Source organism: Rattus rattus, chromosome 1, assembly GCF_011064425.1.
Source record: "Rattus rattus isolate New Zealand chromosome 1, Rrattus_CSIRO_v1, whole genome shotgun sequence".
Lineage (NCBI taxonomy): Eukaryota > Metazoa > Chordata > Mammalia > Rodentia > Muridae > Rattus > Rattus rattus.
The window spans coordinates 258512435-258535577 of record NC_046154.1 but is presented as its reverse complement, the minus strand read 5'-3'; the positions used below and the strand labels follow the sequence as shown (position 1 = coordinate 258535577).

The window sequence follows — 23143 nt, the reverse complement described above, 5'->3', positions numbered from 1 at the left end:
CAGTGCTTGCCTTCAATCCCAGAACTCAGTGTTCTGAGAGGGGAGGTAGAGGCTGGTAGGTATCTGTGAGTTCAAGGGCAACCTGGTTCAGCAAGTTCCAGGACAGCCAGGGCTACCCTGTTCCCCCCCCCAAAAAAAATTCATGTAAACACTTTAGAATAATAATACACAAAGGCCTTTAAATACATGTCATTATCTTTTATTTTATTAACTTACAAAAATAATGAAGAATTACGTAGCTATAGAATTTGAGTGTTTGTTTTGAAAGAATTTAAATGAGGGACTGGAATGGCTCATCACTGGTTGCTCTTCCAGGGAACCTGGGTTCAGTTCCCAGCACCCACATGACAACATACAATCATCTTTAAGTAGAGTCCCAGGGGATCCGGCACATCACACAGACATACATACACATAAAATAAAAATAAATACATTAAAAAACTTTGAATGAACTAGATTCAGTGGAACAGAACTAAGGAAAAGAGAGGACCACATTTCAAATTTTAAAATTCTAACATTAAAAAAGTATAGAATTTTAAATTAGAAGACTTGGGCTATTTTTTTTATTTGTTTGTTTAAGATATGATCTCACAGTCAGGTGTGGTAGTAGTTCATGCTTTTAGTCCCAGTACATGGGAGGCAGAGGTAGGCCGATCACTATGTTCAAGGCCAACTTAGTCTACATAGTCTAGGTCAGCCATGGTGAGTCTTTGTCTCAAAAATAAGTCAAATTAGAAGAAGTGTGTGTGCATGCCTATATGTGTGAGTGTGTCAGGGGGAGTTAGAGAGAGAAAGACAGAAAGATGCCTCAACCATTAAAAGCAAATACTGGGGTTGGGGATTTAGCTTAGTGGTAGAGCGCTTGCCTCAGCAAGCGCAAGGCCCTGGGTTCAGTCCTCAGCCCGGAAAAAAGGAAAAAAAAAAAAAAAAAAAGAGCAAATACTGATCTTGCGAAAGACTGGAGTTTAGTTGACAGCATCACATGGAGTGACACCAAGTGTCTCACAAAACCTCTATGTCCAATTCCAGAGGATTTGATGCTTCTGGCCCCCAAGGACATTTGCATTCATGTGCAGACATACACATAATGAAAAATAAAATTAAAACCTAGCCAGGAATGGTGATATTCAGCTTTAATCCAAAGACTTGGGAAGCAGAGGCAGAGGCAGATAGATCTACAAAGTGGAGACCTAACTCCAAAAATAAATTAAGTTAAAATTAAAAATCTTTATAAAGCATATGGAGAACTGCCTGAGGAACAAACTTGTCTGAGTATTTGGCCAGGAGCAAGTAAAGCACAGTCTAACTCTAAACACAAAAGGAGAAAGGGAAAACAGGGATGCTGGCTTCAGTCAAAAGTCAACATCCTAAAATTCTAGACCTCTGTAATGAAAACCTTTCTCACTGTGGCAATAAAAAAGTCCCAGCCACCAACTGTTGACCCTCCTGTCACTTCCTAAAACAAGGACTGCAGCACAGAGACCTTTTAGCACAAGGCATTGTAGCCTTTCCCCTGGGCCAGGCCAAGAGAGGCAAAGCTGCCTTCTGGTCCAAGTTCCCTGTTTACAAACAATTGACCAGTATGTACAAAAAACCACAGCAGTGCAACTTACCTTCTCCCAGATGTTTACGGCCTCAAGTCTCAAGCATCTGCATCTCCTACAGATACCTCTTGCCTAACTCTTCCCCACTGTGCTGTACAAAATAACCATGCTGAACTAACTTCCCCATATTGGTAGCTGGTGCGATTCCATTGAAGTGCACACAGCCACCTGGCTCCAATATCTGTGCTCTCTGCACCCTTGTTGCCCTACACAGAGTTCTAGAACAGGCACTCTGGAAGAGCAAGAGGAAGTAGAAGGAAGGAAGCAGGATGAAGAAGACAGGCAGGGTGAAGGCTGCTGGACAAGACAGGTGCTCACAGAAAGACCACGTAGATGACAATCAACAGGGATATAAAGATTTTATTTTTTGGAGGAGGGGTTTCAAGACCAAGTTTCTTTGTGTGGCCTTGGCTGTCCTGGAGCTCACACTGTAGACTAGGTTGGGCTTGAATTTTCAGAGATCTGCCTGCCTCTGCCTCCGTAGTGCTGGAATTAAAGGTGTGCAAAACCCTGCCTGGCATAGTTTCCAGATATCCTACTTGTTGATGTTGTTCGTTTTGTTTGAAACAGAGTCTGGTACTATGTCCTAGACAGGCCAAGAACTCACAATGTAACCCAGGCTGGATCTAAACCAGCAGAATTTTTCTACTTTAGTCTGCTGGGATTACAGGTATGAGCCATCACCATATCTGGCTCAAAATCTTCAGATGTTATTTTTTTTTTAGATTTGCTTATTTTTGTGTGTGTGTGTGTGTGTGTGTGTGTACACTGTGTACACTGTCGCTGTCTTCAGACACACCAGAAGAGAGAGCATGGATCCCATTTCAGGTGGTTGTGAGCTACTGCGCAGTTGCTGGGATTTGAACTCAGGACCTCTGGAAGAGCAGTCAGTGCTCTTAACTACTGTAACTTTGAACCCTGTCCAGGCCAACACGATGCAGGATGCACTCTGAAGCTGTGGAGCTGTGGAGCTGTATGCACAGCTGCTCTGCCAGATGTTCTCCTGCCTACCCTCTTACCCCACTAAACTTTAAGTCCTCCACTAACTGGTATCTTAGCTCAACTTGTTATGCAAAAGACATAGGTTGGGCATTAAAACAGTATTTATTTCTCATATTTTAGGAGTCTAGTAGAAATCAAAATCAAGGAGCTGGTTGGTTCTAGTCCTAATACAGATGGCTGCCAATATGATTAGGTTGGGGGTTAGGGCTTGAATGTATGTAGAGGAGCACACATCGGTAACCCTGCCTACCTTTGTGCTCCCATCCCATCCCAGCCAAGTTAGGAAGTTTAAGGACAACATGAAGACTTAGGGTACAGCACCTGCCTGTGCTCCACAGTGAGAACTAAGCACCCGGCAGCTGGCTCCAGGGCTGTCCTAGGCTTGGTTTGCTTGTGGTTGCCTGTTCCTGGTCTTCTAACTCTCAAGAGAATAGTCTGTATGCCAGCAAAATCTCAGAAAGGTAACTTCAACACAAAGTCCCAACATCAAGGGTGGGTGCTCGCTCTCTCTCTCTCTCTCTCTCTCTCTCTCTCTCTCTCTCTCTCTCTCTCTCTCTCTCTCTGTGACTCTTGGTTTTCTCAGGAGCATCTTATCTGTTAGATATGATTAAGACAGGGTAAAAAGTAAAACCTTTGTATTAACTGTGGCAGTTCTCCCAGTTACGGACGAGCTGTCCAGCATTGTGAAGACACACTCTCACGACTGGTGTTGAGGGCCTTGGCTCATCATGAAACCAAACAATGACCCCAACCAGCTATAGAACTGGAAGCAAAAAGGCCAGACCATAGCAGAATACCCCCATCTACAAACACACATATAGACCAGTTTCTGTCATTGATCAAGTTTGTAATCTTTTTTTTTTTTATGCCATCATAGCTGACTCTAAATTTTTTTTTTTTTTTTTTTATTAACTTGAGTATTTCTTATATACATTTTAAAGTGTTATTCCCTTTCCGGTTTCGGGCAAACATCCCTTCCCTCCCCCCCTTCCTTATGGGTGTTCCCCTCCCCCCCCTCCCCCCATTGCCGCCCTCCCCCCGACAGTCTAGTTCACTGTGGGTTCAGTCTTAGCAGGACCCAGGGCTTCCCCTTCCACTGGTGCTCTTACTAGGATATTCATTGCTACCTATGAGGTCAGAGTCCAGGGTCAGTCCATGTATAGTCTTTAGGTAGTGGCTTAGTCCCTGGAAGCTCTGGTTGCTTGGCTAAGTTTGTAATCTTAATGCCTGGTGAATGTATGACATTAAAGAACACATGGCTCCAGGACACAGAGCTGTTAGGATGGCCATTGCTACCAGCCACCCTCAAGCAATGACAGAGAACCACAGACACATCATACTAATCTACTCATTAGAGACAAGAGTAGCCACACTCTGCTTGCTCTCAATACAACAGTGCTAAGAAAACCAGAACCAGACTGGGAACCCTTGGCCAAGAGCTGACAGGACAGGGCATACTGCAGCTGAGACTCTTAAGGGAAAACAGCTAGAGACAAATTTGGTTAAAAAAATATGGGGTTGGGGATTTAGCTCAGTGGTAGAGCGCTTGCCTAGGAAACGCAAGGCCCTGGGGTTCGGCCCCCAACTCCGAAAAAAAGAACCAAAAAAAAAAAAAAAAAAAAAATATATATATATATATATATATATATATATATATATATATTGGGTTGGGGATTTAGCTCAGTTGTAGAGCGCTTGTCTAGCAAGCACAAGGCTCTAGGTTTGGTCCCCAGTTCCAAAAAAAAAAAAAAAAAAAAAATAATAATAATAATAATAATAATAATAATGTGTGTGTGTGTGTGTGTGTGTGTGTGTGTGTGTGTGTGTGTATGTTTGACTGCTCTTCCAGAGGACCTGGGTTTAATTCCTAGTACCCACATAACAACTCAAAACTGTAACTCCAGATCTGACACCCTCACACAGATATACATGCAGGCAAAACACTAATGCATGCAGGGTGGTGGTGGCCCATGTTTTTAATCCCAGCGCTCAGGAGGCAAAGGCAGGCAGATCTCTGTGGTCCACTCCAGCTTGAGAACAGAGAGAGTTCCAGAATAGTCAGAGCCGCACAGAGAAACTGTGTCTCAAAAAAGACAAAAACAAAACAAAAGATTACCAATGCACATTAAAAAAAAAAAAAAAAAAAAAAAAAAAGAGGGCTGGAGAGATGGCTCGGTGGTTAAGAGCATTGACTGCTCTTCCAGAGGTCCTGAGTTCAATTCCCACCAACCACATGATGGCTCACAACCATCTGTAATGGAATCTGATGCCCTCTTCTGCTATGTCAGCAACGGTATACTCATATACATTAAATAAATAAATGTTAAAAAAAAAAAAAGGAACACCACCACTTTTGCAGAGGACCTAAATTCAGTTCCTAGGACCCAGACAGCACAGCTCGCAGCCTGTAACTGCAGCGCCAGTGGAACTTGATGGCTCCAGCCTCCAAAGGAACCTGCACTCACATGCACAAGCACATACACAGAGCCACACACATGCACACTTAATTCAAAGTAACAATAACAACAGCCAGGTCTGGTAGAACATCCCAGCACTCAGGAGGCAAAGGCTGGCAGATCTCTGAGTTCTAGGCCAGCCTGGTTTATACAGTGAGTTCCAGGCTACCAAGGCGCCACAGTAAAACTTTGTTTCACAGAAGTAGTAGTAGAAGTAGTCGTAATAACAACAACAAGGAAAATTGCCAAAAGCCAGGCATAGTGTACAGGCTTTGTTTGTCTTTTTTTTTTTTTTTTTTTTTTTTTGGTTTTTTTTTCGGAGCTGGGGACCAACCCAGGGCCTTGTGCTTCCTAGGCAAGCGCTCTACCACTGAGCTAAATCCCCAACCCCCTTTGTTTGTCATTTAAGATTTATTTATTTTATGTGTATGAGTCCACTGTAGCTATCTTCAGACACACCAGAAGAGGGCATCAGATCTCATTATAGACGGTTGTGAGTCACCATGTGGTTGCTGGGAATTGAACGTAAGGACCTCTGAAAGAGTAGCCAGTGCTCTTAACCTCTAAGTCATCGCTCCAGCTTTTTTTTTTTATTTTATGCACGTTGGTATGTTTTTGCCTTCACATATGTATCTTGCAGTTACAGACAGTTGTGAGCTGCCATGTGGGTGTGGGGAATTGGACTGGACTCTGCATGAGCCAGGAATCGAACCCAGGCCTCCCACACAGCAGGTGAGAATTCCACTAAACCACCCATGCCCTCCTGTTTGTTTTCTGAGACAGGGTTTCTCTGTATAGCCCTGGCTGTCCTGGAATTCGATCTGTAGACTAAGCTGTCTTCAAACTTACAGAGATCTGCCTGTTTCTGCCTCTTGAGTGCTGGATTAAAGAAGTGTGCTACCACCAACCAACCAAAAGAGTGATTTTTTGAGCGTGTGGAGTGGCATATGTCTTTAATCCCAACACTTAGGAAGCAGAGTCATGTTGACTATGTGAGTTCAAGGCTAGCCTGCCTCAAAAAAAGTAAAAGTTAATGAAATGGCCCAAATAGCCATAATATGACACTAAAAAGCACCAAGAAGGGCAGTGGGCAGTAAGCACAGCTGAAATGCACGCAGCAGCACAAAGGAACTGAGAGCCAAGGGACTCTAGATCATCTCAGCCACAGTGAAGAGAAGTACCCACCAAGCACAGCACTGCACGGACTTTGCTATCTGTGGGCACTGAGAAGGCCCAGTTACTCAAAGCTCAGTACAACTCAGTGCTTCAGGCTGTCTGCTGTAATTTCCACTCACAGGCCAAAACCAGAGGGTCACCATCTTGGTCGTCTCTTTTGCACTTGCTTTGATGACTTCTTTTCCTTTTATTAAATGTGCTAGAATATGGTTACCTTCTTGAGAAAACATGGACTGTGCCAGCAGCCATTTCCTAGGTTCTTCAAGTCCTCAGTTCTCTGTGCCCTCTAACACATGATTTAGAAAATGACAGTATACCCCTCACCAAGTAGTCTGCAGCCAAGTGTTATTACTCATGCCTGAAGTCCTATCACTCAAAGAGGCTGAAGCAGGAGGTGTAGTATGATCTCAAGGTCAGCCTTGGTTACATACTGAGTTACAAGCCCATCTAGATTTGGAGTACAATTGTGTCTGGAAAACAACACACACACACACACACACACACACACACGCACGCACGCACGCACACACACACCAAAAACAAAACAAAATATATAATTTATATAAAGTGTTCAACATGTGCATGATGCTGTAAACCCATAATGAATTCCAGTAACTGTCTTCAGTCATGAGTGGGGGAGAGTGATAGGGGAAGCACTGGTAAGAGAAGGCTTCCGTGAATAAATCTAGCTTGAGCCTTATTCATTCTAAATTAACGACCACAAACCTCAAGTAAACATTTAATGTAGCCTTTATTCCTACTCTCTTTAGGAAGCTGGTTTCCCTCTCTTATAATAATGGTGATAAACTTAACTACAGCTCTTGCCTCAAGAGGTACCATCTAAGCCAGGAATACTGGCTCAAACCCTCACACCCATAATTCTAACACTCGAGACTAGGCAGGAGGATTACTGAGGATTTGAGATAGCCTGGGCAATACAGCAATTCTGACATTAGCATAGGCTAGTCAGACCCTATCTAAAAGTAGAGTCAAAGTTTCTTTGCACACCCCTTCACTCTCAGCAGCTCTGCAAACCCAATATAACCAACAAAGTTATCAAGACAGATGCCAGAGCCTCATCCCCAAGAGGCTTCACAGCTTCTGCTCAATACCTTTGAATTCATTGACTAAATGTGAACGTGCTTCCTCAGGCCTCCCTAATAATGGCAAAACCCTAGAGAGAGGCATAAACATCCAACTGACCCAGGCCTACAAGTAAACCAAGGTGACAACATAAAGAAGAGAGAAGAGAATCCCACTGTGCACAGCCCACACTGCCAACCAACCTGGACTCAAAACCAAAAAATAATCTTGTTGTAAGCCACTAATCATTAGGGTGGGTTGTTACACAGTAACATAAATCATAAACCACCTTAATCCTTTCAGTCTTTCCTCAACTTTCTAATATCCTTAGTCCCTTAATTCACAGGGGAAAAAAAAAGCAAAAGATCTCAAGTGTTAGTACCTCTACTCTCCTCCATCAACTCTATCAAATCCATCAGATTCCCTGACCTTCCTTCTGTCACAAAGAACCCTGCTCCTGTCCAAGCCCAGCCGCTCCATCTCCAATGCAGACTCCACCCCATGTCTTCACCAACTGTTCCATCAGATGCCTTTCCCATCAGTATCTCTAGTCTCTCCTCCTCTAGTGCATACATACACACATGCTCATGTGACCCATGTACCACAGACATCTCTCCAGTCCCTGGTGCCTTGCCTTGCCTGAACTCTTGGACATCACATCCTCCTCCAGCCTTAGAGCTGTTCCTGGTCAGCCTCTTTCTCCTCTTTGTGTGTGACGTCATGTTGAAGAGTGCAGACTCAACTCAACTCAAAGCTGCAACTTTTGGATTTCACTCCCCTGTCTGGTTGGCTCCTTTAAGTCAATAATAAAAATGTTGTGGACTTGGGAGGAAAAATTAAAATGGGTGCCAGAGTCTAGTCCTAGCACTTAAAAGGCTGAAAAAGAGTTACTTGATCACTTGAGACCAGGAGTTTGGGGCCAGCCTGACAACATAGCAGCATTCTATCTCTTTTAAAACAAAAAGTTGGGCTGGAGAGATGGCTCAGTGGTTAAGAGCACTGACTGCTCTTCCAGAGGCCCTGAGTTCAAATCCCAGCAACCACATGGTGGCTCACAACCATCTGTAGTGGGATCTGATGTCCTCTTCTGGTGTGCATGAAGACAGCGACAGTGTACTCACATAAAATAAATAAAATCTTTTTTAAAAAAAAAAAAAAAGTTGGGCCGGTTGTGGTGGCACACACCGGTAGGATTTGCGGAAGGAGGCAGAGGCAGGAGGATCACGAGTTCGAGGCCAGCCTGGGCTACACATTAAAAAAAAAAAAAAAAAGTTGGGTATGGTGGCTCTATTACTCAGGGTTCTCTAGAGGAACAGAATGAATGAATTAAGGAATGAATGTGTGTATGTGTGTGTGTGTGTGTGTGTGTGTGTGTGTGTGTGTGTGTGTGTGTGTGTGTGTATGTATATAGATATGGGGAGATTTATTAGAATAGCTTACAAGCTGTCATCTGACTAACCCATCAATGGCTGGCCAAGAGTCCAATAGCCGAATGCCTCAGCTGAACTTTCCTCTAAGTTGGAATCCTGACGTAGCTTCTAATACCAGCGAACATCATACTAATGCCTCAGCAGAGTTGATGATCTCATACTAATGCCTCAGCAGAGTTGATGATCTCATACTAATGCCTCAGCAGAGTTGATGATCTCATACTAATGCCTCAGCAGAGTTGATGAGCTCATACTAATGCCTCAGCAGAGTTGATGAGCTCATACTAATGCCTCAGCAGAGTTGATGAGCTGGCTATCAAGAGTGAGAGCAAGCAGGCTTTTATGTAGGCTACACCAGAAGATGTGGATGTGGTCTAGATTTAGGGTGGGTCTTCAGATTGCAAATAATCCAAATTTAGAGTGGGTCTTCCTGCTAATCGAGAGAATCCTTCACAGGTGAACCCGCCTGCTTGGGTTTTAGTTGATTCAAGGCATATATATATATTACACATGCCACAAGACCCTCTAGCGCAGCACACACACACACACACATACAGAGAGAGAAAGAGAGAGAGAGAGAGAGAGAGAGAGGAGGGGAGGGAGGGAGGGAGGGAGGGGAGGAGAGGGGAGAGAGAGAGAGAGAGAGCACTCTGGTTCAAAAGGGTAGAATAGCTTTATATCAAACTAGAGTACCTTTCCTGCAGATAACAATTGTAAGTTCTAAACAAAAGATGCTTCTCAGTTCACTTAAAGGACAAAATAGAAGTTCAGAGTTAATGGGGCTGGAGAGATGGCTCAGTGGTTGAGAGCAGGTACTGATTTTGCAGAGGATCTGAGTTCAGTTCCCAGAATTATTTATACCTTACAACCCCTGAAATTCCAGTTCCTGGGGAATCTGACCTCTGGTCTTTGTAGGTCTGTTTACTCACATATGCATACACATGAAGGCACACACACAAACACACACACACACACACACACACACACACACACACAAGTTCAGAGTTCAGAATGAACAAAAAGAAAGTCTAACAAATAAGGAAATCCCAGGTTTGCATTACATTCCTCTCCAAATTCCCAGGTGGTACAACAGCTGAGACTGCAAAGAACAAAGCAGGAAGCAGTTGCTGCTGCTGTGGGTGTGCAGTGTGATAGCACAGGCTGTAACTGTGTTATGTCTGACTCCTGGGTGTGCAGCGTGATAGCACGGGCTGTCACTGTGTTATGTCTGACTCCTGGGTGTGCAGCGTGATAGCACGGGCTGTCACTGTGTTATGTCTGACTCCTGGGTGTGCAGTGTGATAGCACGGGCTGTAACTGTGTTATGTCTGACTCCTGGGTGTGCAGCGTGATAGCACGGGCTGTCACTGTGTTATGTCTGACTCCTGGGTGTGCAGCGTGATAGCACGGGCTGTCACTGTGTTATGTCTGACTCCTGGGTGTGCAGCGTGATAGCACGGGCTGTAACTGTGTTATGTCTGACTCCTGGGTGTGCAGTGTGATAGCACGTGCTGTAACTGTGTTATGTCTGACTCCTGGGTGTGCAGTGTGACAGCACGGGCTGTCACTGTGTTATGTCTGACTCCTGGGTGTGCAGTGTGACAGCACGGGCTGTCACTGTGTTATGTCTGACTCCTGGGTGTGCAGCGTGATAGCACGGGCTGTCACTGTGTTATGTCTGACTCCTGGGTGTGTGTGATATAGCACGGGCTGTAACTGGTGTTATGTCTGACTCCTGGATGTGTGCAGTGTGATAGCACGTGCTGTAAATGTGTTATGTCTGTCTCCTGGGTGTGCAGTGTGATAGCACGGGCTGTCACTGTGTTATGTCTGACTCCTGGGTGTGCAGTGTGATAGCACGGGCTGTAACTGTGTTATGTCTGACTCCTGGGTGTGCAGCGTGACAGCACGGGCTGTAACTGTGTTATGTCTGACTCCTGGGTGTGCAGTGTGATAGCACGGGCTGTAACTGTGTTATGTCTGACTCCTGGGTGTGCAGTGTGATAGCACGGGCTGTCACTGTGTTATGTCTGACTCCTGGGTGTGCAGTGTGATAGCACGGGCTGTCACTGTGTTATGTCTGACTCCTGGGTGTGCAGCGTGATAGCACGGGCTGTAACTGTGTTATGTCTGACTCCTGGGTGTGCAGCGTGACAGCACGGGCTGTAACTGTGTTATGTCTGACTCCTGGGTGTGCAGTGTGATAGCACGGGCTGTAACTGTGTTATGTCTGACTCCTGGGTGTGCAGTGTGATAGCACGTGCTGTAACTGTGTTATGTCTGACTCCTGGGTGTGCAGTGTGATAGCATGTGCTGTAACTGTGTTATGTCTGACTCCTGGGTGTGCAGTGTGATAGCACGTGCTGTAACTGTGTTATGTCTGACTCCAAGAGCAGCTGCCATAAGGTGAGAGCTATCCAGAACTGAGGAGACAATATCTGGAATCCAAATTAGACCTGCCAAGTTAGAAAGATTTTCCATTTTAATATAGAAGGGCCATGATTTATCAGAACCATGTACTAGAATTAATGGTTGTGCCCATCCTGACAAAGGCCACAATCAAGTCTTGATGGTATTAAGGTACTGTCCCCATAATTTAATAGCCTAACCAAAAATTTGACATTATTTCAAAAAAGAAGAATAAACAGGTGTGTGTGTGTGTGTGTGTGTGTGTGTGTGAATGTGTATGTAAGAGTGCAGGCACACGGGGTTGGGGATTTGGCTCAGTGGTAGAGCGCTTGCCTAGGAAGCACAAGGTCCTGGGTTCGGTCCCCAGCCCCGAAAAAAAGAAAAAAAAAAAAAAAAAGTGCAGGCACACAAGCCACAGTCTGTGTGGAAGTCAGAATGCAACTTTGTGGAGTCAATTCTTTCCTTCCATGTTTTGGTAGGTTCCGAGGATCTAATTCAGGTAGTCAGACTTGCATGGCAGGCACTTTTACCTGCTAAACCATCTTGAGGGCCCCAAACTCAACATTTTTATTGTAGCTCAGTGATATAGTACATGCTCGAACTTCATAAGGCACTCAGTTAAATACCAGCAGTTAAAAAAACAGACATGGGGCAGGGGGCAGTGGGGTTTGCTGTAGAGATGGCTCAGTGGTTAAGACAACTGACTGCTCTTCAGAAGTCCTGAGTTCAATTCCCAGCAACCACGTCGTGGCTCACAACCATCTGTAATGGGCTCTGAGGCCCTCCCTCTTCTGGTGTGTCTGAAGACAGTTAGAGGGTACTCTCATACATAAAATAAATAACTTAATTCTTTTAAAAAAGTTGGACTAAATATTTTGTTGCTGTCCACCAAGCATAATGCTGGTATAGAGATAGAAAACCTCTGCCTGGCACTGGGGAACACACCTGTAATCTCAGAGCTCGGGAGGTAGACTAAGCAGTTCAGAAGGCAGGCAAGGCCAACACCAGCTACAATGTTTACATTCAGCCTGGGTTACATGAGCCCCTGTATCAAAGGGGAAAAGGAAAGAAAGAAAAAAAAGTCTGGAGGCTGAGAGATGGCTCAGCGGTTAAGAGCACCTGATTGCTCTTCCAGAGGTCATGAGTTCAATTCCCAGCAACCACATGGTGGCTCACAACCATCTGTAAAGAGATCCATGCCCTCTTCTGGTGTATCTGAAGACAGCTACAGTGTACTTAAATATAATAAATAAATAAATCTTTAAAAAAAAAAAAAAAAAAAAAAAAAAGAAAAAGTCTCAATTCTCACTGAAGGGGAAAATACTTAATTTAGGCCTAGAAAGAGTTAGTGTGACACCTTTAAATAAATGCATTTTTCTTTGGTTGCTACTGGTGGTTTGGTTTTCTTTAAGGCTTATTTTCTGTGTATGGGTGTTTTGTCTGCATGCATATATATGTGTATCATGTGCATGCCTGATGCCATGGAACTGGAGTTACAGACAGTTGTGAGCTGCCATGTGGGTGCTGGGAATTGAACCTGGGTCCTCTAGAGGAACAGGCAGTGCTGCGGACTTCTGAACCATTTCTCTAGCCCCTGGTTTCGATCAGAAGAGGTAGACTGATTGATAAGCTCAAGGCCAGCCTGGTCTATAAAGTGGGTTCCAGGACAGCCAAAGCTACTCAGAGAAACCCTGTCTCAAAACAAAAAACAAAACAAAACAAAACAAAAACTCTGTGCCGCTCCACCCAGTGTTTGTTCTGTTTTGCTTTCTTTAGACAGGGTCTCATTTAGCACAGTCCAACTCCCAACTTTAGATTCTTTATCTCAGTTTCAGCTAGGATTATAGGTGTATACCACTACTTGGCCATTTTATAGATTTTAAACATATTAGCCCAACAGTTCAAAAACGATAAATACACCTAGAATACTACAGTTAAACTAACGGGGAAAAATAGAAACTGTCTTAAACGAAGCCAAGAAACATTATTAGGTAATCAATAATAACTGACTTATCACAAAAGCAGGGACTAGAAACCAATGAAATAAGTTCTTTGAAGGGCTTTTTTTTTTTTTTTTTTTTTTTTTTTTTTTTCGGAGCTGGGGACCGAACCCAGGGCCTATGCTTCCTAGGGTAAAGCGCTCTACCACTGAGCTAAACCCCAGCCCCTTTGAAGGGCTTTTTGAGAGACGAAAAGTTGTCAAGCAGGACTTCTACAGCCAGCAAAAGAATCTTTCAGAGAACAAGGTAAGGTTTAGGGATATATATCAGCTGAAAGGATGCTTGCCCAGCATAAAGGAGACTACAGTCTATAATCCCAGCACTCAGAAGGAAATAGCAGAGGGATCCAAGTTCAGTAGTTCAAAGTCATTCTCTGCCAAGAGTCTAAAGTCAGTCTGAGCTTACATGAGACCATGTCTCTAAATAAGTAAATCCCAGCATTCAGGAGGTTGAGGCAGGAGGATTCCAAAATCAACCTGAGCAAAATCTCATCTCAAAAGGAGGTCAGGAGCTGAGTGCTGAGCACCAGGGCTCACACTTGTAATCTCAGTGCTCCAGAGACTAAGAAGGATCCTTGTGATTTCAGTCCAGTCAGGGCCACAGAATGAGACTCAGTCTCAAGGGGGAAAAACTCTGGCTGAGAATGTAGCTCAATGGCAGAGCACCTGCCTAGCATACAGTGGGCCCTGGGTTCAATTTCCAATATAGCCAAAAATGACTGTATAGATATTTCTATGGTATTTTGCCTAAAGTGATGGCTCAAGTCTTTTAATCCCAGTACTTAGAAGGCAGAGACAAGAGAATAACTGAGTTTCAGGCCAGCCTGAACTACAGAGTGATGGCCTGTCTCAAAACCACCAAGAGCAAGACAGCACTGCCAAGGATATACAAGGTTTGACCCTAGAACAGAAAAGAAGAAAAGGAAAGAGGGAGAGAAGGGAGGAAAGAAGAGAAAGAAAAGGAGGGGGAAAAAGAAGGAAAACTTGGTGTTTATAAATCTCTCTTCATAAATTTGCAAGATCCTCAACGAAACACTAGCAAACCAAATCCACACGAAAAGAATGGACATCATGCCAAAAGTTTATTCTAAGAATGCAGTTATTTTTAACATCTGAAAAACCAATCAATATAACATACCACAAATCAATGAAAATAAAATCACCATCTGAACTGATGCAGAAGAAAGCAGTGACAAAAGCCAACACTCTTTCATTAAGAACATTCCAGGACCAGTAAGACCACTCAGCAGGCAAACCACTTGCTACACAAGCCAGGTGACCTTACTCCTTTAGGGAACCCTCTCAAAGGTAGAAGGAGAAAGCTGACCTTATGAACTTGTCATTCGACTTCCATATGCACACCATGGTACACACTCACATCATACACGCACAGTAATAACACATGCAACCATAGCAACACATACATATACACACACAATAATAATAGTAACTGTTTAGTTCCACAAAGTGGGAGTGAAGACAGCTTTCTCAATCATCGAATGCCCAGTATTATCACTTTTATTTGACACTGTTTGGGAGCTTTTATTCATGCAATAAAAAAGTAAAACAAAAGGCATACCAACTGAGAAGGAAAAGTAAAACTGTCTTTATTTGTAGATATAAGTATGTAAATCCAAAGGGATATAGTATGAGAACTAGTAAGTTATACAATGTTGCAGAATATGTTGCCATTATACATACAGAAAATATATCTTTGTACAATAATTAAAAACAATGTAAAAACATTCATGATACTACCAAAAGACAAAAGAGCTCAAAATAATTCAAATGAAAAATGTACCTTTGCAGTGAAAACATAAAATATTCCTAAGAAAAAAAAATCTAGGGCTGGAGAAATGGCTCAGGGGTCAAGAGCACTGTCTGCTCTTCCAGAGGTCCCAAGTTCAATTCTCACATGATAGTTGGCAAGCATTTATACTAGGATCTGATGCCCTCTTCTGGCACACAGGTGTACATCCAGATAGGACACTCATATACATACAAATAAATAAATCTTTTAAAAAATCTAAATGGAGACATAAAATTAAATGCATAAATAAAAGACCCATTAATTTAACTCTGAATATGATCTATAGATTCTATATAATACCAATCCAATTCATAGCAAAATTAATCACACACATTTAAAAGCTTATTCTAGGGGTTGGGGATTTAGCTCAGTGATAGAGCGCTTGCCTAGGAAGCACAAGGCCCTGGGTTCGGTCCCCAGCTCCGAAAAAAAGAACCAAAATAAATAAATAAATAAATAAATAAATAAATAAATAAATAAATAAAAATAAAAGCTTATTCTAAAACTAGCAAAACAAATTGGGTAAAAGAAGTTTGTTTTGTTTTCTTATTTTTGATAGAGTCTTTCCATATATATAACCCAGGGTGACCTCATGACTCTTCTTTTATTCAGCAGATTCCAGACTACTGAAACCACAGGGGTGTGTCATTCCATGAAAGGTAAATGTATTTTATAATTCCATTTAAATTCTGAGGACCTAGAAATTACTCTTTAGTGACAGAGTAAGAACATCAACTACTTGAAGATTGACAGGATGGTTGTAATGACTGAAAAAAACACAGGGCATTTTCAACTTTATATATTGACATGAGAGATGTCCACAATAATGTTTGTTTTTGAGACTTGATCTCACTATGTTGCCCTGGCTGGCCCAGTAGTCATATAGATTAGACTGGTCTTGAACTTGAAGAGATCTGCCTGCTTCTGACTCCTTGTTGCCAGAATTAAAAGTATGAGCCACCTCAACTGGCAACATTAATGTTCATACTCATTAAAACTTATTAAATTCAAACAGATTAAAATTTCCCTGGGTATGAAATATACTTCATTAATTTTAAATACAATATTGTAAACAAAATAAAAACAAAAGACTGTAGTTCAGCTAAAAGCACGAAAGCTGCTAGCTGTGTATGTATACAACATAATTTCCAAAATAATTTTATAAAACAAGACATAGGGAACAGCAACATGACTTAGGATCTGAGTTTGACCCAGAACCCCACAGAATGGAAAGGAAGAACCAACTTTAGCAAGTTGTCCTCTGACCTACACACAAATACACACACTAATTATGTAAATTTAAAATAAAAATAAAAAGATACAGAACAAAGTGTGAAGTCTGCTTTATGGATTTTTTTTTTTTTTTTTTGGTCAAGGATTTCTGGTGGTTTGAATGAGAACACACTCCCTACCCCAAAGGACTTATACATTTGAATATTTGAACCCTAGTTGGTGGAACTGTTTGGGAAGGATTAGGAGTTGTGGCCTTGTTGGAGGAGGTGTATCACTGGGTGTGGGCTTTGAGGTTCACAGTTCCCGGTCAGTTTTCTCTCTTTGACTCATGTCTGAGGACCAGGATGTGTCTCAGCTACTGCTCTAGCACCATGTCTGCCTGCTTGAACCCACCAAAACTATGAGTCCCAAATTAAACTCTTTCTTTTGTGGCCTTGGTCATGGGTGCTTTGTCCAGCAATAGAAAAGTAATAAAATAGAAAGTAATTAAAGCAGTCTCAGTATGTACCACACGGCTAGCCTGGAACTTGCCATGTAGACCATGCTCCCTGGACTACCTACCTCTGCCAGGATTAAGTATGTCACCCCTGTTTATTCTTTATTCCATAAAGTGTATACCTCTTTCTCTCAAGTATATTTATGCACAGAATTATTAATTAGAAAACTACCTTTAGAGTAACACAAAAGAAAACAGCAACATGAGTTGCCTTGGAAGAGGATTTTAAGCATCCTGAGAGGTCATGCCATTCGCTTGTATAAGTCACCAATAAAATGCAGCTGTGAAAGGAACAGGCTCTGGAGTGTGCTCAAACATGAACTCTGGTTTGTTTGTTGTGGTTTGTATCTCAGCACTCTCATATGATTATTTTGATTGGCATGTATTGGGAGGTTAGGGGGAGGCCACACCTGTGAATGTAGAGGCCAGAAGAAGATGCTAGGTGTCTTCAGTCATTCTTTTTTTTTTTTTTTTTTCTTTTAAGATTATTTCACTGGACCAGAAGCTTACCCTGGATTTTACTGTTGTCCTTGGTTTGGGTTCCAGTTTTGAAGACGCTAGCTGGTCAGAGAACCCCTGATATCCACCTGCCTCTACCCTGCAGTTCTTGGGTTACATGCATTTTACAGGATATTTGATTACTGTACACAGAAAACCTAATTGTTAGCAGAATAGAAAAGCTCAGATACCGCGGTGTCTGATGCAGTTAGGTGTGTCCCGTACAGATGAAGTTTGGGTGCCTCTAAAATCCTCCATAGATAAGAATGCTAAAGAATGGAAAGGCCCTGCCTAGTTTAAGGCAAGCTGCTTGGGAGAGGCCGTCAGTCTTTGCTCTAAGACCAGAGGCAAAGTCAGCCAGGTGAACTGTCTGCCTGCCCCATGGTAAAGGTGAAATGGTTCCGCCCCTAGTGACTTGGCTTGGAGCACCATGACAGTGACAAGGCTCAGCCTGCCAAGGGTGTAGGGAGGAGCTAGAGGCTTCTTTTATAGCCATTGGACCTTTGAGAGGACTCTCTTTAGCTCTCTCACTGTTTTGGCTTGGAAGAACTTCATGGAAGGAACTCTGGGTAGGAGATAGGAAATCTCTCTTTGGGCTTGAAGGAACAGCACAGAAGCAGCTGTCAGGACACAGGTAAAACAGTATTCCAAGGAAGAGAGCTAAGGAGCCCTGAGTTTGGAGGAGCTCCAGAGAAAGGTAAGCTAGCTAGGCAGAATGACACAGAGATTTCTAAAGAACTAGCAGTTTAGTTGTAGGATTAGGCTTGTAAATAAATATTTTGTATATAGTTCAGAAAAGAAAGTTACCTCAGTGAACTAGAAAGTTTTTACCTGTTTACCCCTCCCGTGTTTTTATTGGTATAAATATCAGTTAAATTTGAAAGGATAAATATTACACAGGCACATAGAGCTATGCCCAGCTTTTATGTGGATGCTGGGGACTTGAACTCAGGCCCTCTTACCTTTGTAGCAGGTACAATTACCCACGGAGACACCTCTCTAGCCCTCATATGATATTAATAGAAATGTTAAGAGTAACCAGGAGGCAGAGACGGTGGCATATGCCTGCAATCTCAGTACTGGTGTGAAGCAGAGGAGCTCAGGCCTCAGTTACCTAGCCAAGTTCCAGCCAGCCTACAGTACATGAGAGTCTATTTAAAACTAATAAAACAGGGACTGGAATGTAGCTCAGTTAGCAGAATGCTTGATAGCATGCATGTAGCCCTGGGTTTAATCAAGCATTATATAAATTAGTCATGGCGGCATACCCTGTCATCCAGGCACTTGGGAGATAGAGGAAGGGGAGCAGAAGTTTAAGGTTACCCTCAATCTATAGAGCAATATTTGAGGTCACCTGGGTAAAATTAGATCCTGTCTCAAAAAAATAAACAAGGAAAGAGTTGAAAGAAGAGCAATTTTAGGACTACATCAGTGTGAAGATTGCATGAGATGATATGGATAACGCACTAAAGTATTTGGGCCTGCCAAGAATGGTAGAACTGGAGCCAGTCATTACTGTTATTAAATATTTTAAACATTATTCTTTCTGTAAGGAGAGCTAGAGAGAGAGAGAGAAAGAGCGAGAGCGAGAGCGAGAGCGAGAGCGAGAGAGAGAGAGAGAGAGAGAGAGAGAGAGAGAGAGAGAGAGAGAGAGAGAAGGGACGCAGAGCCAAACTGCCTGCAGTACAAGTTCTGGTTCTCTGACATCAGTCTCTTTATCTGTGAAACAGGGAAATTATAGCTCCTATAGTCGTCAATGGTTACCTTGAAGACTAGATGAGAAATTCCCATATGAATTAAATACAGAGCTGGGCAGGGGAAGGAAGGCCTTTAATCCTAGCACTTGGGGGGCAGAGGTAGGTAGATTTCTGCTAGTTCCGGGTCAGTCTGATCTATATAGCAAGTTCCAGAACAGCTGGGGCTACATAGAGGGACCTTGTCTCCAAATTCATAAATAAATATTAAATGTAATGGCATACAATAAATACTCAACACATTATGATGTACATTCAGTAAGTAGTTATTCCCAAAGCCTTAAACATTATCTCCCTGCTCAAAATTGTATGTTCAGCCTTACCTCCCCTCTGGGTTTCATATCTGTAGGTAAGATATATTCTCCCTAATGACCCCTGGGCTTCTTAGAAGTCTCCCATTACTTTCAGCCAAAAGAAAACCTTGCTCTTTCTCTCTAACATGTAATAATTCTCTCATATCTATCACTGCCTCAACCCAGACTCTCCGATTAATTAAAGGATGCTACTGCCAAACCATTTGTTCCATCGAGAAGCCTGGGAATCACTCTGAGCTCTCTCATTCCCTCATTCCTCTCCTCAACTGTTACATACTTCTGGAAGAACTTTCAACAGCTTTTCCTCCAAAATGAAGTTAACCACTGAGGTTTGAACCACAACACTCCCCTCCTACCCATGTACCAAAATTCATATAATCATAACACCCCACAACTCAATCTCCAGCCTATAAAGTTCCCCCCCAAACCCAGCTCCTTACCAAAGCCTGTAAGGCCAACTAGAAGACCAACATTTCCAGCCAACCTAGACACAACGGTATTATCTAGTTCCTGCAAGAGATCTGGGCCCTCCCCATCTCCTTCCAACGTCTGTGTTAAAAGGCTCTGTCCTGCTCTCCCACCCCCACCTCCTCCTTAAAGCTAGTTCCTTACTGGGCAATGGTGTCACATGCCTTTAATCCCAGCAGTTGGGAGGCAGAGGCCAGGCGGATCTGAGTTAGAGGCCAGCCTGGTCTACCAAACTAGTTCAAGGACAGCCAGGGCTATGTAAAGAAACCCTGTCTCGAAAAACTAAGCAAAAGGTAGCCTCTTTTTTTGCCTCCGAAAACTTATTTAGCTCCCATGAGAATTAGAGAGGTCAAAAGGAAGACCCAAAACATAAGTACATTGAGAGATGAATAGACTTGGTTGGGAAAACTTTTTTTTTTTTTTTTTTGGTTTTTTTTCGAGCTGGGGATCGAACCAGGGCCTTGCGCTTCCTAGGCAAGCCTACCACTGAGCTAAATCCCCAACCCCGGGAAAACTTTTAATCCCAGGCAAAGGTAGGCAAATCTCCGAGTTTCAGTCCAGTTTGGTCTACATAGATAGCCAAGACTCCATAGCAAGACCCTGTCTCAGAAAAAGAGAAAGGGAACAGATAAGAATGAGGACTGAAGCTGGCTCATAGTGGCCCTCCCCTTTGATACCAGCACTAGGGAGGCTGAGGCAGGCGGATCTCTAAGTTCAAAGCCAGAGTTCCAGGACATCTATGGCTATACTAAAAATCCCAGTCTCGGGAAGGGAGTGGGGTGGGGAGAATGAGAAATGAGGTGGTAAGAAGCCAGCAAGCAGCTGTTGTCAGGTAGGACACAGAGGAAGGTGTTAATGAAACTCTGTCTGGAATAAGGCCTAGGGACACGGATGATGATGTGACAAATTGAGGGGAGGGGCTACAGCGCAAATCAAGAATTGGGGAAAGCAACATGAGACTCAGAGCTGACAGTGAACTGCAAATTGGAAACAGCGTTTGGCAAGTGAGTAGTCAGCTGCAAGAATACAAAGTAGCAGGTGAAGAAGTTCCGTAAAGGAGGGACACTTAGAGAGGAGCAGGGGGAGAAGCAAGAGATGATGGGGGGAGGGGAGTGTAGAAAGGCAATGGGCGAGTGATGACAACTGGGGAATGACCCGGAAGAGGAATAGGATGGAGATAAAGGACAATAACAAAGCCAGTGCTTGGCAGTGGGCACTGGTAGGAGGAGAGGAGCAGTGAGGGAACACTTGATATGTGGAAAGGTCACCACCAGCAGGCCACTGATGAGGAAGGTGTATAAAAAAACAAAGATGAGACAGGGAGCACTGACAACCCCCACCCCCGCCGCCCTATATCCAAGGGCTGCCACACCTTTATAGGCACCCACAGAGGTGAGAGACCTTGATAGGAGCAGAGGTGGACAACTGGGAGGACCAAGTGGCCACTAATAGGCTGAGAGCAATTCTGAGAGTGGGAAAACTGGCTGACCACTGACAGGCATGAGCTGGGATAGCGGCTAAAAAGGGTGTTGACTGACAAGAAGGGTTAGCTGAGGGAATGGAGAGGAATGAATGAATGAATGAATGAATGAATGAATGAATGACGGGAGTGGACAGTGCTGGCTGACAGGGGAGCAGACTGACAGAGGCGCTGACCCCTTGACGAAGCAGGGTGACAAAGGGGCCGATCTCCCGACTGGGCGCTGACTGCACATGCTGACTGACAGCAGGACGCTGACTGACGGAGAAGGGGTGGGGGGTCCCTTTCCCTGGGCCGGAGGGAGCAGCAGGCGCGCGGCCGCACTCACCTGCCCCGCAGGCTGGGGGTCGCGGCGACTCCTCCGAGGCCCGAGGGAGGCCAGGACGCTCGCAGAGGTGAAGTGCGGACGGCCTGGAGCGGGCCGCACGCACATGGGCCCGGCCCCGCGGCGCGGCGCCTTCGGACTCGGGCGCAGCGGGCGGGAGGCTCGGGACCCGCTCGGGACCGGCTCGGGGCCGCGGGCGAGATCGCTCCAAAATGGCGGCCGCGAGTGCGCGCGCGCGCCGGGGACCCGCTTCCGCGCAGGGCTGCGCGCGCCACAGGGTCCGGGCGCGGGCGCGTCCCGGGGGCGGGGCCATCGGAGGAGGCGCTGAATCGGTGCCACGCTCCGGGGTTCTGTTCGAGTTGCTCTGGAACGTCCTGAGGCGTCCCCGTGATCAAGCTGGCTGTGCTAAATTCTCTGGGCACCTTCGGTCACCAGAGCAGCAGCGCGCAGTGGCGTGCGCTGGTCTCCTGTACCTCCTGTCTCTGAACCGGATCGCCAGCGGATCTACTTGGTTTTTGGGTTTTGTTTTTGGTTTGGGGGTTTTTTGTTTGTTTTGTTTTGTTGTTTGTTTTGTTTTGTTTTGTTTTTAGAGACAGGGTTTCTCTGTGTAACAGAGCCCTGGCTGTCCTGGACTCGCTTTGTAGACCAGGCTGGCCTCGAACTCATAGATATTCTCCTACCTCTGCATCTACCTCTACCTGTGTTGAGATTAAAGGCGTGTGCCATCACGCCCCGCCCTGCGGTTCTTTCCTTTTCCTGGATACCGGGTCCTTGTTGCCCAGGGTTTGTGCACGTCACAGATGTGTCCATCTAACATGGGTTGAAATGAGTTCAAAATTAAATTAATCTCTAAAATGAGACTGATTTCCGATGGCAGTGTAAGCCGTGGGAAAATGTCAGAAGTAGAAATGAAACATATAAGGAATGTATCAACACATGCTAGTTATGAACTCACTCACTCCCTTTCAGCTGCAAGTTCACAATACTGTTGAGCGAAAATATAACCCGGCGTGGGTGGTGCACTTGGGTGACCAAAGCAGGAAGTTAACGAGTCCCAGGCAAGCAAAACATTGTCGTTCCGGGTGAATTGGCGCACGTCTTTAATACCAGCCAATACCAGAGGCAGGAGGATCTCTGCCAGTTCGAGGCTCGCCTAGCTAGACTACTCAGCGAGTTCCCGGTCCGCTAGGACTACAAAGTGCAAAAATGTCTGAAGGGGAGAGCATCTGGTTCCTTCAAGTATTTTTCCCTTTGAAGTGGTGCTGCTGTGTTTTTTCCCTTTATCAGCAGAGGGCGCCAAAGAGACACCGTTGGGGAAAGATAGGCGTTTTTCTTCCCCGGTTTGGAAAGCAAAATCGGAGGCACCTGGGTTCATGGTGTGGCCTCTTGTAGTTAGTTGTCCGCAGCACAGCTTTTCCCAGAACTGAAAGTGTTTCTGGGTAAGAAGTACCCTGAATACAAAAGCTGAATGTGCTGCGGAACCCGGCCTTGTGCTGGGATACCAAATACAGGAGATGACCCACAAGTCCCACACCGCAGCAGTGAGCAGGTGCAGGCCTGCCCTGACCTTTACACTATTTTTATGTCCACGCCAGAGTTCGTGAAT

The 23143-nt window shown here is 44.4% G+C and overlaps 1 protein-coding gene across 2 annotated transcripts in view; it reads right to left on the bottom strand.

Moving 5' to 3' along the window:
- Positions 1–21771, bottom strand: part of Ppp6r2 (protein phosphatase 6 regulatory subunit 2) — a 72591-nt gene extending 50820 nt beyond the window's left edge. Inside the window, exon 1 of one of the 2 annotated variants that reach the window (XM_032919460.1) lies at positions 21541–21771. The gene's annotated coding sequence lies outside the window, so the exon portion shown is untranslated. The remainder of the gene's footprint in view (positions 1–21540) is intronic. The other variant, XM_032919468.1, reaches the window with a different exon arrangement.
- Positions 21772–23143: the final 1372 nt, after the last annotated feature.